Source organism: Lycorma delicatula, chromosome 2, assembly GCF_047948215.1.
Source record: "Lycorma delicatula isolate Av1 chromosome 2, ASM4794821v1, whole genome shotgun sequence".
Classification (NCBI taxonomy): domain Eukaryota; kingdom Metazoa; phylum Arthropoda; class Insecta; order Hemiptera; family Fulgoridae; genus Lycorma; species Lycorma delicatula.
The window spans coordinates 208,770,004-208,790,049 of NC_134456.1; positions in this window are offsets into that span (position 1 = coordinate 208,770,004).

Sequence of the window (20,046 nt, forward strand, 5' to 3'; positions counted from 1 at the left end):
ACGTTCCTAGCCCTAATGGGCTTTACCGAAGGTAATACTATAGACCCTCTAAACCTGAAAATACATTATAGGTACCGGTTTGGTCTCTGTCAGGGTGCCACCGATGCTAATGCCTCGGCAGACGTTTCCCTCAGTGTATTTACACAGCCTGCGTATATCCTCTTCCAACCATGACACCTTTCATAACTTAAACCCCTCAACTATGAAATTAACCGATCGCAAAAACCCCGCGCCTCCTTTAACACCGAAAGTTTCACGCAAAAAATCTTCCTATATGTAACTTCAATTAAACTGTGCACTCAAATCATTACTTGACTAAATGTTTAACCATCAAAAATACTATCCTCATACCAACATAACTAGCGTTCATCGCAACGACAATTTTTTACTGCAATTCGATTTTCTCAAAGCCCTCTTGATTTACTTAATTTACAAATCATCCTTACCCCATAGGAGAAGACACCCCCCATATGACGGTTTTGATCGCCACGGCACCTCTTCCGTACCTATCCCTTATGGGCTTTACTGGAGGTCATTTTCAGTACCTTGGCGATGACATCTTTTAGTCTAGCCTCAACCAAGATGCCACCGATGCGAATGCGTCAAGCGAAATTCCCATCGGTGTAGTACTAACATAAATTGCAAACAAAATACATCTAGCCAATTCTCAAACAAGACTGAATGACTTTCTAAGAACGAAGGAACTGAACACTACCTATCCGAAAGGTAAAACTTTTTCCCTTTTACCTTTTACGATCATCCATTCGGCCCGGCTTTTTCAATTAACACGGAGATCAAGTGTCGACCGGATAATATCAAGCCGATAAATGGTCTGCTTGCGCATTAAGTTATACCTAGCACCTTCATGTATCACATGATAAGCATCTTCCAATAATTCGGATTAATATACATGATGTTAGCGAGCGATTAAAACTTCGTGCTTATAAACTGCATGTACTCCATAAAATTAAACTTAATCTTAAGACAGAGTTCAATTTGTACCAATTATGTTAGATTTAATTTTTGCTAATGAAAAACTTCCTGCAAGGTATTTTGTTTTCTAATAAAATAAAATTTCGTGTCTACGGAGTCGTGAATCGCTATAATTGTCCAGTATGGAGCTTAATTCATACGAATCAGTAGAATTTGTCCGATACTACCTGAAAGCGAATTTCTTGTGTGGAATCAATCATGCATAATCCAATTTTTAGCTATCTTTCTCCAGAGAAAACCAAGTTGAGGATTTTTTTTTTTTTGTTTAGTCATTTTACTGGTTTGAGCAGCTCTCCAAGATTCCCTATCTAATGCTAAATCATTTCATTTCGGTATATCCCCTACATCCTACATCCCTAACAATTTGTTTTACATATTCCAAACGTTGCCTGCCTGCAAAGTTTTTCCCTTCTACCTGTCCCTCCAGTATTAAAGTGACTATTCCAGGATTCCTTAATATGTAGCCTATAAGTCTGTCCCTTCTTTTAACTATATTTTTCCAAATGCTTCTTTCTTCATAAATTTGCCGCAACACCTCTTCATATGTCACCGTATCCACACATCTGATTTTTAACAATCTCCTGTAGCAACACATTTCAAAAGCTTCTAATATTTTCTTCTCAGGTACTCCGATCTTCCAAGTATCACTTCCATATAAACCTACGCTCCAAACATATACTTTCAAAAATCTTTTTCTGACGTTTAAATTAATTTTTGATATATACAAATTATATTTCTGAATGAAGGTTCGTTTCGCCTGTGCTATTCGGTATTTTATATCGCTCCTGCTTCGTCCATCTTTAGTAATTCTATTTCCCAAATAACAAAATTCTTCTACCTCCGTAATCTTTTCTCTTCCTATTTTTATGCTCAGTGGTTCATCTACATTATTTCTACTACATTTCATTACTTTCGTTTTGTTCTTGTTTATTTTCATGCGGTAGTTCTTGCGAAGGACTTATCCATGCCGTTTATTGTATCATCTAAATCTTTTTACTCTCACCTAGAATTACTATATCATCAGCAAATCGTAGCATCTTTATCTTTTCACCTTGTACTGTTACTCCGGATCTAAATTTTTCTTTAACATCATTAACTGCTAGTTCTATGTAAAGATTAAAAGGTAGTGGTGATGGGGAACATCTTTATCGGACTCCTTTTTGTATTACGGCTTCTTTCTTATGTTCTTCAATTATTACTATTGCTGTTTGGTTCCTGTAAATCCAAGCAATCGTTCTTCTATCTCTCTATACTTGAACCCTAATTTTTTTTAAAATGCTGAACATTTTAATCCAGTCTACGTTATTGAAAACCTTTTCTGGGTCTATAAATGCCAAGTAAGTTGGTTTGATTTCCTTTAATCTTTCTTCTACTATTAATCTGAGCCCTAAAATTGCTTCCCTTATCCCTATAGTTTTCCTGAAACCAAATTGGTCTTCTCCTAACACTTCTTCCACTCTCTCAATTCTTCTGTACAGAATTCTAGTTAGGTATTTTTTTTATATTATTTGAGAAAAATGGCGAGCTCATTTTTTAACATATTATAAACTAGTATATATAATGCACTTTGGTCTAGTGTACTGTTTCTAAATAAAATTTGAATTTTTTCTAACTTTTCTTTGTTTATTAAAATTATCTTACACCATTTTGTTCAAAATTAAATTTTTATGCAAGTTTTGTTTAAAAGTTTTATTGTTTATTACCCATTTAATAATGTTAGTGTACGTCAAACGTAAAAAACTGGGTTTTTTACCGCAATTTATTGGTTTTCACACAAAACATCTCAAAAAACTACGGCAGATACGGTTCTGGCACCTATTTTATTCAATTTTTTATGTCAAAAACCATCAGAAATCACTAATTCTGTCCCTAAAATAACGTTCTACAAATTTCAGTATGACCTCACCGGGGTAGCTGAAATCCGACCCAAATCTTTCACCAGTTGTAATTCGCAAACGAACTATTTTAGGAAATATGTTTATATAAACTTTTTCAATTATTTCCACTAGTAGAATAGGTTATAAAAGTTCTGGAAGAATTTCCCGATACATTCTGTATATAATAGTAATATGTTTTTTTAATACATCTTAATTAATATGAAATAAATTCAGCTATTGTTGTAGTTCAATTACTGTTCTAACATTTATATTGAGTAAAATTTAAAAAATCTGGTTTTTTCATAGGTAAAAAAAGGTAAATTTTCCCACCAAATAAACGCGTGCATATTTAAATAACAGACTAGTTTTTTATAATACCGTGCAAAGTTAAAAAAATTCAATTGTTCAGACAGCCGACGGTAATTGAAATAAAAACCAGTTTATTCATAATAAAAATTGAACCGTTTTAAGCAGCGGTTCATCATTTGAGCTAACTGATACGAGTGTAATTAAATTGTTTAGTATGTAAACTCGTAAATAAAAATAGGAATGTTGAAGGCAATAAGCTAATTTGGTAATGGTTGATCAATTTCCTTTCAATTATATATAAATGATCTGATGGTACCGAACAAAAGCAAAGGAATTTTTTTAAGGTTTGCAAATAATCCGATTTTTTATTTAAAAATCAATTACTAACAGGATACGTTTCTATTTTCTTCACAGTTTTAGAGTGATTCTTAAGAAAAAAAAAAGAAATTTGATGTGTCTGATTACCGATATTATTTGAGAACTTTTAAATTTATTTTTATTTTCCTTTCTCCTCACTCTGGAAAGCAAATAAACTATATTACTAAACTTTAAAAAAATTCCAGTAAGTAGACAAATTACGATCTTAAAGAATTAAAAATTTATTACTTAATTTATGATGAGGAAGGGAAGAACAATAAAATATATTTTGTCTGTTTTCATCGGATTTAGTGCTAAAAGACCGTTACATTTTGTTGAATATTAGAAAGCATATTATGTAAATTTTTTAAAGTACTTCAAAGCACATCACGTACCTCCACTTAAAAAAATTTTCCCTAGGATGTCTAATTTTTGAAAATACTTCGTTTTTTTTTAAAAAATAATTATTTGAAAATTAAACATGGCTGTTAGTCTATAAATTGAATATATTAACTACAACTTATAAGAGTTATCAAGAATTTTAATAAAATAGAAATTAAATAATTTGTTTTAACAATTAATAATTAAATATATATATAAATATATATATATACACATACATATACATTTTTTTACTCTTTTTCATTGTTGAATAGTGAGGCACTGTAGATCACCTCTGGAACTAATTCTACGAAATATTAAATGGACGCAATTTTTCGCTATCATAGTAATATTCTGAAGATTTTTTTACCTCGAAAATGTTATTTTTTTAAGGCCTTTTAAAATCATTTGTCATACATTACCCTCCCTTTCTGTTTAAAATGTTTGAGTTGACCAAACCTAAGAGGATGTAGGTGCTTGATTGAGGTATTACACGAAAAGATATGCAATTTCGAGTAGGAGCATTTGCTACATACGTAAATTTTCTATATGCAATTGTTGGAAATTTATTTAAGCGTTTCCGTATTTATTAACTGTGTAAATGTATGTATGGTTTGTGTGTATATATATACCTATATTCACAAAATGTTTATGAAAGTTTCTTCCGTATTTTCTTGGCGTATTCCTCTTACCAAAAAAAATAAATAAACTTCACATAAACATAGTTCTGCAAATGCGTTGTTTTTTTAGTAAATGTTAGTGAAAAAAATAATCAAAATTTCCACTTTGAAGAGCAAATAATGTACACTAAAACTCTAAGGATACAAATTACTGAACAAAATTAACGGGGTTCAATGTAATCTCAAATGAAAAATTGAAAAAAAAATTAATTCCAAAATTAACTAGTAGTTTCCAAAATATTGCTATAAAATAAAAAAATAAAAACACATTTTTAGTTTGGCGTAAATTTAATCTGTTAAAGCAGATATAACTTCATAACAATGTTTGTAGAGAACTTTGAGAAAGTTTATAAGATTAATCTCAATAAATGTGAATAAAATTTGTAAAAATCCATATTAATTGAAAATCAAACAGAGCAAATTATTCTGGAAAATCTTTCACTAGCTGTAACCCAAAAAACAAGGAATTATTAGATTATATTGATATAAACTTTTTTCATTACCTTGAAAGACCGAAATTAGAGTATTCTCCGGTGAATGTTGACATACCAAATACATCGGTGAAAGGCCGAAATATTTGCTTATTCGGACCTTGGAACATTATTTTTATTTCGATAAAAATAGATAAGCTCTGCTGGGGGTCGAAACGATAAGTAGAAATTTAAAAAAAAAATCACCAAATACCAGTCTATAAGGTAAATAGATTACGAGAAACCATTGTAAAAAAAGGAAGTTTAAATTTAAGCCAAACTTAACTTACGCTCGCTTCGCTCGTTAACCTCGTCCAATTAATTTTAAATATATAAATTTTATATGTTATTCTTCAACACTGGAGGCGATTAATCAAATTCACCGCATTCAGCATGCATTGATGATGAATAAAAATATTTTTATAAAAACACTGAACGAAGGACAAACAATCTGACCATTTATTTGTATTGTTAACGTTCATCCATTCAGTTAACATTCTGTATATCCTGATTGGCCCGTTTTTTTATAAAATGCTGAAAATTTAATTTACGCTAGTAAAAATAAAACGGTAAAGGACACAAGCTTTTTCGCAAAAAATATTGATGATTCTAACGGTTAATTAAATTTTTTCTCTGAATCTTTTGATGACATACAGTATTAACGTCGGCCAATTTATGTAGTGCGTAATACAGTTTATGATGAACAAGATATCTTCAATTCAATCTGATATAATGATTGCTAACGTAAAATGTCGTTTTATATAGACTTTTCCTTTTTTTCCTGTTTAGCCTCCGGTAATTACCTTTCAGATAATACTTCAGAGGATGATATATATGAGTGTAGTCTTGTACAGTCTCAGTGTGACCTGAGACTGTATTTACGTACCTTTTACATACGTATTTATGTGTATAATACTGTTTTTGGCCATATATCTCAGGATTGACCGAACCTATTTTCATCAAATTTGGCTCAAATATTTCTATATATGGGGTGTTACCCTATATGATAGTTATCATATTTTTTTCAAAATTTGTTAAGGGAGTGGAGGGATATCGTGAAAAACAAATTTTGATTTTCTTCCAAGATATTTTAAAGAAAATTTTATTAAAGCAAATTTGTTCCCTACTTTGTATAGATAAATAATTCAAAAATAATTTTTCAACACATCAATTTAAAATTTAAATATAAGGTGTTTTCAGAGAATAACCGAACATTTTTAATTACGCGCCAACGGAGATATTTAGTGAAGTGCGGTTGAAAACAATGTATTCCTTATAACCTCCTCTGTAACCACATATTCTTGGATTGTTGATATCTCTTTTAATTTTCGTATTATTGTTATTTGAGTGCAACTTGTTTAAGTGTTAGTAGCTATTTTGATAATGTGCGATTTTCGAGAGCAACGATAGAACGTAACATTTTGCGTGAAACTGGGCAAACTTTCACAGAAAGGTTTTAACTTTTGAAACAAGCTTACGGAGATGATGCTCTGGGTTATATGCAATGTTACGAATGGTTTTCATGATTTAAAAGTTATCTTCAGTCGTTTGAAGAAGACCTTGGCCTTCCTGGTCGAAGGCGACGTAGTGCGTGCAAATTGTCGATTGGCCGACAGAGAACTTCCAGAAGAGGTTATCACTTCGATTGGATCACGCCGCTACATTTTGACTGAAAAATTGAACATACATCGAGTCGTAGCAAAGTTTGTTCCTCGTTTGGTGACCAAACAACAGAAAGAACATCGAGTGGAAGTTTTTCGGCAACTTCTTGAACAAGCCGAAGACAATGAAACACTCATGCAAAGGATCATAACGGGAAACGAAAGCTGGGTTTACGGGTACGACATCGAGACAAAAGTTCAGTCATCACAACGGATCAGCAAAGGATATCCACTCCTCTAGAAAGCACGTCAGTCTCGATCCATTGTCAAAGTAATGCTCTCTGTTTTTCGATTTTAATGGAATCGTACATATTGAATTCTTGTCTGACAGTGAAGTAATGAACCGCGCGTAATATCAAGGCGTTTTACAACGGTTACGTGAAAAAATCCACCATAGTTGTGGCGAGATTAACCTGTAGTTCCTTCAACACAACTATGCGCCCGCACACTCAACTTGTCATTTCGTCAGTTTTGTGCCAAAAATCATATTACTGTCCTCCCTCAGCCTCCCTACTCACCAGACCTGGCTCTAGCGATTTTTTCTTAATTCCGAAATTAAAATCAGTGATGAAAGGACGTCGTTTTGAGACTACTACATTAAAGCAAATTCGTCACGGACCTTAAAGGCCAATTCAAATGAAGCTGTCTGAACTGCTTCGCGTAGTGGAAACATCGCTGAGAAAAGTGTTTGAACAGGGGAGGGGAGTAATTTGAAGAGGATAAGGACCACTAATTTGTAAAGTTAATAATAAATAAAAAAAATAAAGTTCGGTTATTTTCTGAAAAGACCTCGTATATGGTTTTTTTTTTGTTCATTTGCTCTACTTCCCTTCGGTTTAAATATTTTTCTACAGTTATTTGGACTTTTATACTTCATGTGTAGAGATCTATCAAGAAATGTCTACAATATTTTTAAATTATAGACCCCGGATCTAAAATGTAGAATTTTTAAATGTTCTTTTTCTTATTAGCCTTTGTTGATGTGTGTGTTACATTTACTGAAAACTTTACTTAAGCAAATTTGTTAAGCTTAAATATATATATGAATATTTTTAGAAAAAAATTTGTTAAAATTTATTCCCTACTCCTAAAAATTATTTTTTTATTTTTTTTTTGGACCTATCATAATTTTTAGTATTAATAACCGTGAAAGTCATGCGTACTTTGCCAAGTTTTTTTTTTTTATTTCACGTCGTGTCTTCGACGTTTTTGTTATAAATGTTACATTTTTTGTATTTTATTTAATGTTTAAACTTTTAATTACATTTTTAAAAAAAAAACCTAATAAAAATAAGGCAATATGTTTTTAATAAATTATAAAAAAAAGGTTATTTTTAATTAAATTAAATCTATTTATAGATTTTTTTGGTCGATGAAATTACACAGAAGCTAAGAAGCATATACGTGGAATATAGAAATGAAATTTTCGTAGCGTATGAAAAATGCCATGCTTGACCGGGATTCAAACGGGGGACCTCCGGATGAAATTATTTTGGTTGAATTTTTTTTAACGAATATATAATGTAAGAATAGATATAAAGAACCAAAATTTTCATATTTTTCTTGAAAATTTAATCATATAAACTGGACACATTTGTAAGGAATAAAATAATAATCATCTACGTAAAGGTAAATAACAGGAAGAAGTAGAGTAGAGGTTGAATATAAAACAGCATTAGAATTGTTTGTGTATACAAACCCCCGCTACTGTTGGGGTAAATCGACTAAAAAAAAATGTTAATAAAAAACCTGGGCACGTGGTCTCTTTTATCACAATATCTACCGTTAGAACCTCCTGCCAGACAAGAGACATCTTTATTTGTTACAGAAAAAAGGTGTATAATTTGGTGACATACAATGTACGGTTCTTATGGTGATTTATATAACCTTTGAACACCTGATTTAATAAATTTAAAATCTCAAGCGGTGTAAAACTTATAAATTTTAACTTCTACCCTTACACTCAAAAATTATGTTAATTTAAATAATTTAAAGATAACAACGCATTCCATTCTTAAGAAAAATTTATGTATTTATAAATTATTAATAAATCTAATAGGATACCCTACTTCTAAGATTTCATTTCTTAAAGGTGTGGAGAAATGAAGCATTATACACAAAACGGTTCTGTTTTTATTTGAAAAAAACGTAACGCTCGCCGTTTACATCTTGGCTCTTGCATATAAATTTATGCTGTACATTTTTTCCATATAAAAAAAAGAGATTTCCCAACCGAAGTAGATGTGCTGTTTATAACACGTTATATATATTATATTGCCGTGCGTTAAAGAATTTCTTATAGTTGTGATACAAATAAGATACTTGAGATACAATCATCATAAATCAGTCTTGCTTTCTCTGCAACTGATTTTTTCCTTTATTCAGCCAATTATAATTATTCAGCTAATGGTAAACAGAGTAAAAGTTTCAGTGCTGATTTGAATTTTTTCTTATCACGGTCAAATGTAATGTTCTGAGAAAAAAAATGTATTTTTTAAGGGATTAGGTAATTAATTTATGCTGTACAAATATTAAAAAAAAAAAAAAAAATCAAGAGTAAAAATAGCAATAAATTAACAATATATGATTTAAACTTTTTTTTTCCAAATTATTGGAAATAGCTCTTTAGAGAAAAAAACTGAATTCCAAGCACTGAAAGGATAGATAAACAGTAATTATATATTTTAAGGGATTTATTTCATAAATACAGTGTATACAGACAGAAAACAAAGCACTATATTTTATAATAATAAGTAAATTGAACATCTATACATTCGTATAATAAATGATAACTAAAGTCGTTCATGTGAACCCACCGAGTAGTCTAGCGGTGAACGCATCTTCCCAAATCAGCTGATTTGGGATTCGAGAGTTCCAGCGTTCAAGTCTTAGTAATGTCAGTTATTTTTACAGGGATTCGAATACTAGATCGTGAATACCGGTGTTGTTTGGTGGTTGGGTTTCAATTAACCACACCTCTCAGGAATGGTCGAAATGAAACTGTACAAGACTGTTCTTCATTTACACTCATACAAATCATCCTCTGAAATAATATCTGAACGGTAATTCCTGGAGGCTAAAGAGGAAAAGAAACATTCGTCCGTGTGAGCGCATTACGACAAAACTACTGAATAAATTTTATTAAAAATTTGCAGATTTATATCCTGGAGGATTGGACACTATCTCCAATTAGAATTATCAGATTATTTCTATTGGGGGCTAAGATACTAAAGAAATTCGTAAAGAAAAGAGATTAATCCGTTTACTTCATTATATTTCTGTTACCCGAGTAAAAGGTTTCATTTTTTTCTTTAATGGATATCTTTAAAATATTTAATATTTTATTATCATTATTACTCTTTGTGTAATTATCTTAATTTAGCAAAGTTTTATGGGTTTTGAATTTGGCTGTCAATAATGGACTGCTTTTCAAAGAAGTAATCTTTCTTATTATTTAAAGTCTACTAAAAAATGAGAGTATATCGGACCTATGAAACTGCTGAAGTGCGTGATTCTTGGTTTGCTGCTGACCGAAAACTTTACGACCAGACCTTGAGCTGTAGCTCCATCTATAGCAGAATTATATCAGAGCTTGTACTTCAAGAACGAGGGAAACGTTGAAGGAAAGAGAGCTTTTCGGGTTTTAATTATTACTTACTTAGCGGAGGTCCAGACTGGCTAGACAAGAAGGAGGAGGGAAGGAGTTTTGACCGACTAGTTTTGTATAATTCGTTTACCTTTCTGCAATTATCAAAATATTATTTTCAATGTAAGTTTAAAGATTTTAATGAACTACTAGAAAATAACTATAGATTTCATTGTGTAATATTGTTCATAAAAATTTATAAAGATAAATTTTTATTTATAAAGATTTAAAGATTTATTTATAAAGATAAATATCTTTACTTTATAAAGATAAAGATATTACGAAAAGATTAAGTATTAAGAAATATGTATAATATTATTATATTGTAAATTATGAACTTTTATTTTGCGATTTAAGTAATTTTAATGAAAAATTCCGAACTGAAGGTAAGTTACAATCGAATCGAAGTTAATCGATTATATAAAAATATACAAAAAATTCGTTAATTAGTCAAAATTAGTTACACATTTTTACTTCCTTGTACAAAGTAAAGGAAATACTATGATCGCGAAAAATTTCGGTTTTTAGATTTCAACGGAAATATGCATTTTGACTAGCTTCCAAAAAAATTGAATTTTGGACTTGTTCTTAACTGCAGTAATAAACTCTGATTAAAAGCTTTTCAACGTTATAAGTAATACTTAATTTCATTGGTTCCAAAGTTATAGCAAAAAAAATTTTGGTTAATGAAATATTTTGATCTTACAAGGGGAAGGCACATCGGTTCGAATTCAACTTCATTTCCTTTTTTTTAACATTTTTTTAATTTACTTTATACATATTTATTTATAAATAATTATTAACATGTGATTGTAAAAAAAAATGCAATAAATAATAATTCAATAATAATAAAAAAAATTTAAAAAATCAAAAGTTATTAGTGTAATAAAATTTTATGTACTTTTAAAAATGTGTATATGTAATTTAATAGGCGTACAAGGAAATCATGTCGTGTTCACATCGGATTTTTAAAAGACGATGACACTTCTGTTTATTTATTTATATAAAATGTTATTACAACGTGGATTAAAGTAGCTTTAGGAACCATCTACTAATCTCGTATCGCCTTCATCGTTCACGTTTAGCACTATAAAAAACGTTGAATACCTTTACACGATTTACACGTTTTGATTTTTAATTTGTTTACTCGTGTATTCATCTTTGTTTTTAAAAATATAATTGGATAAGGAACCAGATGGAAAATGACTCAGGAGAAACAAAATACTCAACGCATTCTAAGACCTACCAATTAGTTGATTTGCTCAGGTCATTTCTAAATCAAAAATTAAACAGGATATCACGTCTGGAACCGGCTTTCTCCCAGTTATGATATTATATGTTTTTGTCACTGTTTTAGTAAAATAATTAGTTATTTAGAGTATTTTTAAACGTATATTCATGTATATTAAACTAAACTATAAAATCAAATCTAAATTAAATTTACTTGCATTTTAAATTGAATATTTCCAAATCCAAGAAAATGTTGCAAGATTTCTTATAATGCAGCAGATTACGTATAGAGTAACAATATAAATTCTTAGATTAAATAAGTATATATTAAAAAATAATAAGAAAAAATCATTTTGAATAGAGTTAAAAAAAAGAAATTTTAAAGTAATTAACTAAGGTATGTTAATTGCCTTGAAATATTTCTTTTCGTAGAAATTTATAAGGTAAATCCTGTACAATTTTTTCTGTAACTGAACAATTACCAAGAGATAATAAAACCGTAGCAGATTAAGACCAAATGTACATTAACGCTCTTTAACCGGTTCAGTTAATTTTAACCTAACAGCTTCGATATGATTATGTTATCTAAACTAAAAAAAAACTTATGATCTATTTATATTTAGCATCCTCAAGAAAAGCATTTTAAAAACTCTCCAGCTAATTATAACTAAAATAAAGAGATTCTGGTAGTTGCAACAAAAGAGAATATTGATAAAAAAGGGTTTACATAGCCCTCGGAATAATTTATACTATAAAAGATCGTTTTAAAGTTTTTACCGCTATTGTAACCCCTTTATAAAAAAGATATGACTAAAATAAAAATAAAAATGAGTTACTAGACTCCGTAATTCTCACACCTCGATATCTACTTCAGTTAATCTCTGTTGTTGTCGGTAATATCTGCTTATCACTGGTATTATTAGATGTACTGTAAAATGTATAAGTGGCCTGTACAATTACTTTATCTTAGTTGACTCTACAGCTTGGCCTCCTCTAGAGTCCCGTAACAAATGTTTATTTTTTATTTTTTTCATGATGGGGCTATGAACTCCATGCCCAATCCACTACCTGAAGATCATAATTTTTCTGTCAGAGATTCCCTTTCCTTAACTGAAAAGCCTTCTCTTAACGGCAACGAGAATTCGCCTTTACATTCTCCTTCGTACTGATACGAACGACTATCTATATGCCATCCCATCCCCGTAGGGGGAAGACCTTGTGACGTTACCAGTCGCCACACCACCCCCTCCGTTCCAAGTCCTAAGGGGCTTTACCGGAGGTCGTCTTTAGAACCTCTAACTGATTACATCTCACAGTCATCAGCCAGGCCTCGGTCGGGATGCCACCGATGCAAATGTCTCGGCGGACATTTGCATCAGTAAATACATATCAAATTTCGCCTTCACGTAGGCCTCAAACGGATATCTTCACATCAAACCTAACATGATTCCCTCAAACTAACTAACTGACAGAAGTGCAGACCCCGCGCCTAGTAAAGATTTGATAACACCGTTCGTGACTGTGAATGCCTTAAAACAAAGAGTTTAAAGTTAAATCAGAGCTACAATCATACCAATCAAAATTGTGTTTTACGCAGCATAGAAATTCAGACCTACATCCAAATAAGTCTACCAATTGAGGTCATCTAATAAGGGGAACGCAACCTTATTCCGGTCCGCGCAGGAGCCGGGGACAAATCCCGCACCCCGACCCGGTCCCATCATGGTGTCTCGCGTGGCATTACCAAGTCACGATCAGGACCGCCACCGGCGGAGGGAAGCCACGCCCCCGTTCGCATGGGCTACCATATCCGGGCAACGCAGCCACCCCCACCAACGGGAGTCCAAAATCGAATCACAAACAATACCAATATAACCGTGGCACTATGCCAATGCGCCTACCTCCAACCAATTCAATGCCTAAGCTGAAACCCTAGCCACCAGGGATCATACCACGATCGAGTACCTCGATTACACTTCCTCTGCAGATCTACACATCGCAAAGGCACGAAAAAACAGCCACTATAGACCATTCATCGCGGATCATCCAGTTGGTAAGGAGATCCAGAAAGAAATGCATTCTCTCAAGTTCCCCAACAGCTCGTGAACGTTCGGGAACAGACGTAGAGGACGTGGTCCACTGTATCATCAGTCCCGCAATCCGGGCATTGATTCGAATCCACCAAACGAAATCTAGCCAAACTCGCCTGAAAGGCACCATGCCCGGAGAGAAACTGTGTGATGTACCGATTGGGGGAGACCCATCTAATCGCACCTAAATCAGACATTATAGGAAATATACCATGCGAGTAGCGATCTGTGGGAGATTCGTCCCACCTGACCTGCCAAGACGCAAGGCGCCGGTCTTCAATCTCCTGCTTTCGTTCTGACGTCAATAGGTTATTTAGCTTGGAAATGTAGCGTTCCTTACGCTCATTAGCCAAGATATCCATTGGTTTGACTCCGGCTATTACACAGACTGTCTCTCGCGAGACTGTTCTGTAACCGCCTATAACAGCCAGCATGAGGGAGTCGCTGGGCCCTCTTGCTGGGTCCAGCTAGACTAGCGCGGACTGGGTCCGCGCTAGGTATTGCGCGGACATTTTATGTCCGCGCAATACCTAAAAGCCATGCTGTGAGTCTAGACAGGCAAAGCTTACAGCATAATAGCTTCGCTAACACCTTTATAAAGGATACGCATGGTACGGTAATTCAACCCCCAATCGGGATGAATGACTCTATGGATTCCATAAAAAGCATCAGCGACATTTTTTACTACATACTGTAGATTTTCCTTGAACCGAAAATTCTTATCAAGGATAACACCCAGGTATTTTTGAGTCGTAACGTACCCAATGGGGAGACCAGCCATCCGAACCCGGGTTCGTCGGGAAGCAGCTAATCGGCCCTTAAGCAATATCATTGTGGTTTTCTCTGGGCTGAAAATCATCTTATATTGGAGACTCCACAGTCGGAGTGTCTCACAAGTACGAGCAGCTCAGAATTCTACCTTGTTACGCGAATCCCCTTCAGTCAGTAGCAGCGTGCCTTCAGTACTATCTATATGCCACCATGCATTGCCTAGGGATCGTATTAAGGACTCATGAATTTACAGGCATGAGTTCTACGATATTTTGGTAGAACTGATCAGTTAGCCAATGGTTGGTTCTGTCTCATTCGACAAAATTCCTTTATGGTGGAATCTATCTGAAAAGTATCTTTTAAAATCTTTTCTCTTAAATCAAAGCCCCTCCCCAGGTTAATTTTCAAGACCAGCTTATTTAATATTCTTGAAAGAATTAACAGTTTACAGTAATGTGTAGAAATAAAGTATCATTCAAAGGACATTGAATTTCAAAATGATTCAGTGACGATGAACAGTCAATTTTATTTAATACAGAATTAAAATAATGCCTGTTAACTACAAGATAAAGAAAATTTGAGTAATTTATTACAATATGAATACGTAATTTTAGTCAAAGTAATGAATATTCATGTCAGTTTTAGGTAACTAAAATTCTGATATATATATATATATATATATATATATATATATATATATATATAATATTCAGATTATCTTTAGTTAGTATCGTTAGTTAGGTTTTATATGCGCTAGAATGCAAATCAATTTAAACATTACATTCATTTCAGTTCCATATTTTACTTCATTAGTGAACCAGTTCATCAGCTTCACTACTTGTTACCAGCTGCTTCTAACCTGTCTGTCTTATAATTACTCGTATTTTTTTATTTTTTTTTTAAATTGTATGTTTTGATTTAGGTAGGTTTTGTTTAACATATGATATTTTACTTTTGTAGGTTAATAGGATTTGTTTTTAAAACATGTACCGGAAATTGTAAAACATATATATAAATAAACCAGTTAACCTAACGTAGGAAAATGTATATTAATTTAGGATTAAATACAGAGTGGTTTAGGGGTTGCGTACCCCCCCCCCCCCAAACAGTCATCATGGATTAAAATCACATTCAACAATGTTTTAGTTGTCATGGAAACTATGATAAATAAATATAAATATTAATATCAAAAATTCATTTCGTCATGGAAATTTGATATATATAATGAAGTACGTCATATCTCAATGAGCTCTGGGAATCCAGATTACAGTTTTTAAATACAATTTTTAATTTTATTAACTGCGTACAAATTCTTTGAAAGTACAATTTAAGACTTAAAAAGTATTAATGTGTTGATCAGGCTTTCCCAGAATAGTTAATTCTATATCAATTCCTACGTATGTTAAATTAAAAAAAGTTTAAATAGAAATGAATTATAAGGATTAATTAAAAGAATTTACCGATTAATTAGATTTATTTACAAATATAATTAAATTATTAATTCTATGTCATAGATACTTGAAAGAAAACCTATGTAACCGTATCAGTAGCTGCCTGAAAAAAAGAATCATTTCAGTTTAAATGTGCACAATTTTTAATAAAATGTAAAATTATTAAGTGTTAGGTATACAACTTTTTTCATTTTTTTTTTTTGTCTTCAGTCATTTGTCTGGTTTGATGCAGCTCTCCAAGCTTCCCTATCTAGTGCTAGTCGTTTCATTTCATTATACCTTCTACATCCTATATCCCTAACAATTTGTTTTACATATTCCAATCGTTGCCTGCCTGCACAATTTTTTCCTTATACCTGTCTCTCCAAAATTAAGACGACTATTCCAGGATGCCTTAATAGGTAACCTATAAGTTTTTCTCTTCTTTTAACTATATTTTTTTAAATGCTTCTTTCTTCATCAATTTGCTGCAACATTTCTTTATTTGTCACTTTATCCATCCGTGTGATTTTTAACATTCTCCTATAGCACCGCATTTCAAAAGCTTCTAATCTTTTCTTCTCAGGTACTCCGATCGTACAAGTTTCACTTCCATATAAACCTACGCTCCAAACATATACTTTCAAAAATCTTTTCCTGACGTTTAAATGAATTTTTTATGTAAACAAATTATATTTCTGATTGAAGGCTCGTTTCGCCTGTGGTATTCGGCATTTTATATCGCGCATGCTTCGTCCATCTTTTGTAATTTTACTTCCCAAATAAGAAAATTCTTTTACCTCCATAATCTTTTCTTTTCCTATTTTTACATTCAGTGTACCATCTTCATTATTTCTACTACATTACTTTCGTTTTGTTCTTGTTTATTTTCATGCGGTAGTTCTTGCGTAGGACTTCTTCCATGCCGTTCATCGTTTCTTCTTAATCTTTTTTACCTTCAGCTAGAATTACTATATCATCAGTAAATCGTAACATCTTCATCTTTTCACCTTGTATAAAGTTAAAATCTATAAAAAAGCTTAATATTTTTCTTTTAAGTAACAATAAACAACTTGTTTCTTTCTTAGTTTCTTTATTTTTGAGGCAATTAATAGAAAATAGAGTCAACTTAAAAAATACTGATAAATTATTAAAAACGAATATTTCTTAACTAATTAATTCGTGTTTGAAAAAATAATAAAAAAAGGTTTTAGAGGTTAAGTAAAATAAACACTTAATATATGATTGTTACATTTAAAATTTTAATTTCATAATTGTTATTCAGTTGTCAATGTGGTGATAAAAATAATATGTGATACATAGCTACTATAACTTAACGTGCATTAAATTTAATATACTGAGGAATTAAAGACGGTGTCACGAATCCCTTTCCTGCTGACCCGGCCGTGTTTGTTCGCATCATGTCGTATTCTCGCACCGTTCTAACCTTATAAAAAGGAGTAAGTAGTTAAAGTACGTAAATCCGCCAGCCGAGTTGAAAAATTTGAAATAAAATCGTGGCCAAAAGTCTAAAGCAAAGAAAGCATTAATTATACAATAACAAAATTTTTTAATTGCCATTAACTTTTATTCAACATCTAAGTTTGTTTTCTATTAGTCGTTGAAGTTGTATTTTTTAAGTACGCTAAACTTTAATTAATAAATAACTGTTAATTTTATAAGAATATATTTTATTATTTTAAGTTACTATAATACAAAATATGTAAAGGTTATTGCAAAGGTAATATTTTTGTTTTCTGCTAATATAGTGCACAAAATGAAAAATTTTCTGGTAAAAAAAAGTAATTTTAACGCTCATCTTTATGATTAATATTAAAGTACAAAAAATAACATATTATTACACAAGCAGTAAATTTAACAGTCAATAATGTCCTCATAAATGTTATCCCAAACAACTACAAAACTTTTAAATTCAAAGTTTTGAATTAACGTAGGACTATCCCTTCACTCGGCTAAAGCCGCGTTCCGAGATAGTCCTACAACTGTCGGTTATTTGTGATGCACGACTTGCACACACTAATTTAAAATATTTATCATTTTATCTAAATATAATATTTTTTTCGTTTATTTAATTAAATAATTCTAACTAAAGTGAGCGCGCATACCGTATTTAATTTGCGCGGATATGGGGCGGTACTAGCGACCACGATCGGCAATTACTAAACTAACGTAATTTCACAATTTACATAAAACAAACTCTTCCTGACTGTCAGCAGATTGATGTAACTACAAAGCTTAACGCACCAGGTATCGAGTCATCCGGGCGATCGAGTTCGAGACCCTGCCCTACCCAGATACTTTTTTACACTTTAAATATTATTCATTAGCTCACCTCTGATTTCACAACATAGCGGACGACTACAAAAGCATTTTTTGGGGTGAGGGCGCGATTTTGCAAAACATGCTTTTTGCAAATATTGTTATTTTTTAATTGTTAACAGATGTTCCTAAGAAAAATATAACCTTGATTAGGTGAAATCTCAGATACTAACGATAACCTTGCTCCACAGCCTTAGCCTCTGGACCTTTTAAGTTGAAAATTTAATACCATCAATGCAATGTATCTAGAAGTAATTTGACCAAGTGTATTCAAAATCGGTCCAGTAGTTCTGAAGATATAACGTAATTTACAGGCCGACACCAAACACAGACACGTATATTTGAACATTAACATCTGGAAAATTTCCATCCGCTTTTTTGGGTTCTTAAAGTGTCAAAATGTCAAGATGCGGTGAAACTCACATATGCCCAAATTGGACAGATTAGAATATTTTCCCTTCTAGAGCTGTAACTCTACTATAGCTCTATTTAGACGGGAAATTAAAATTCAAATACAATTTAGGAAAGGTACAAGCTTTCTTAAATTGTTTTGGATTTTTATACAGAATGTATCAAGAAATAATGGAAATTGAATATTAAATTAAGTTAAGAAACTTGTTCTGATGATAATAAAATTATCGTAATAATATAATACGTTTAAACATAGGTCTGACAACAACTAGATTTCAAATAAACTTTCCGGAAAATTTAGTAGAAATCTCTTCGTAAGAATGAAACTAACGATTCAAATTTTACAGACTTATACTAATTTTATGAAACAGTTAGTGATTTTAGTAATAAATTCAGTAGAAAATTCAGATATGATGCTCTATATTTAATAATTTTCAATTAAAATTTATTAACAGTTTGTATTAAATAAATTTACATGTGCTCCAATTATGTGCGTCCAATTACAAAGAACTTTGGAAAATTCAAATATAAAAATAATTTACGGTTGCCAGTCAAAGTTTTACCAATAATTATTAAAGCAACATGGTACATTACAAATGAAGTAGTTTATATAGATCTAAATATTTCTAGCTCTAAAGAAACGTTGGACCAAGAAATATAGGATGTGTAGGCTATAAGGGATAGTGACTTTAATGATCTCCACTTTGTTAAGATAAAAAGGCAACCGAATACAACATAAAATGTAGAAGTAATATTAAATTTCAGATCGCCGATTAACTTACTTTTTTGTATCCTGAAAAATGCCTATATGGATATTTTGTTCGCTTTTCATAATAATTGTGGTCGGTAGTTTTGTGCAATTAGTAATCGGGGTTATGTTTCTTTAATAATTATTTTATTTAGAGCTTTTTTTTTGTTTCGATAAGTGTAACATTCAATATTTTTTACATTTTTATTTATTTATTTATTTTTGCTATTTAAATAGAAATTTTAATATTAACGAATGATAATGTACGTTCTAGCGGCGATGCATTCCTGCTTCCTTTTATTGAGCACATTTTCCGCTTATATCATGAGAACGATGAATTTTTCTAAAAATCACGAGGTCCCCTTTCTAGGAAACAAAATTTAAGATACATTTCAGTTAAATATCGGGTGATTCAAAAAGGAGTTTCCTACTTTAAAATCATGTAAAAATTCATTGAGATAAAGTTATCTCAATGAATTTGAGGTGCCATTTCATAGAAAAATACATCAAGTGCATCACCCAACATTCACTTTGTTTTGATGTAGCTTATATTTGTAATACGATATACATCCCACCTGAAGTCGATTTCATTCCAGGTGTAGCCGGCAAGTTCGGCCTTACCTCTGCAGCTGCGGCGTTAATTCGAAGTCTT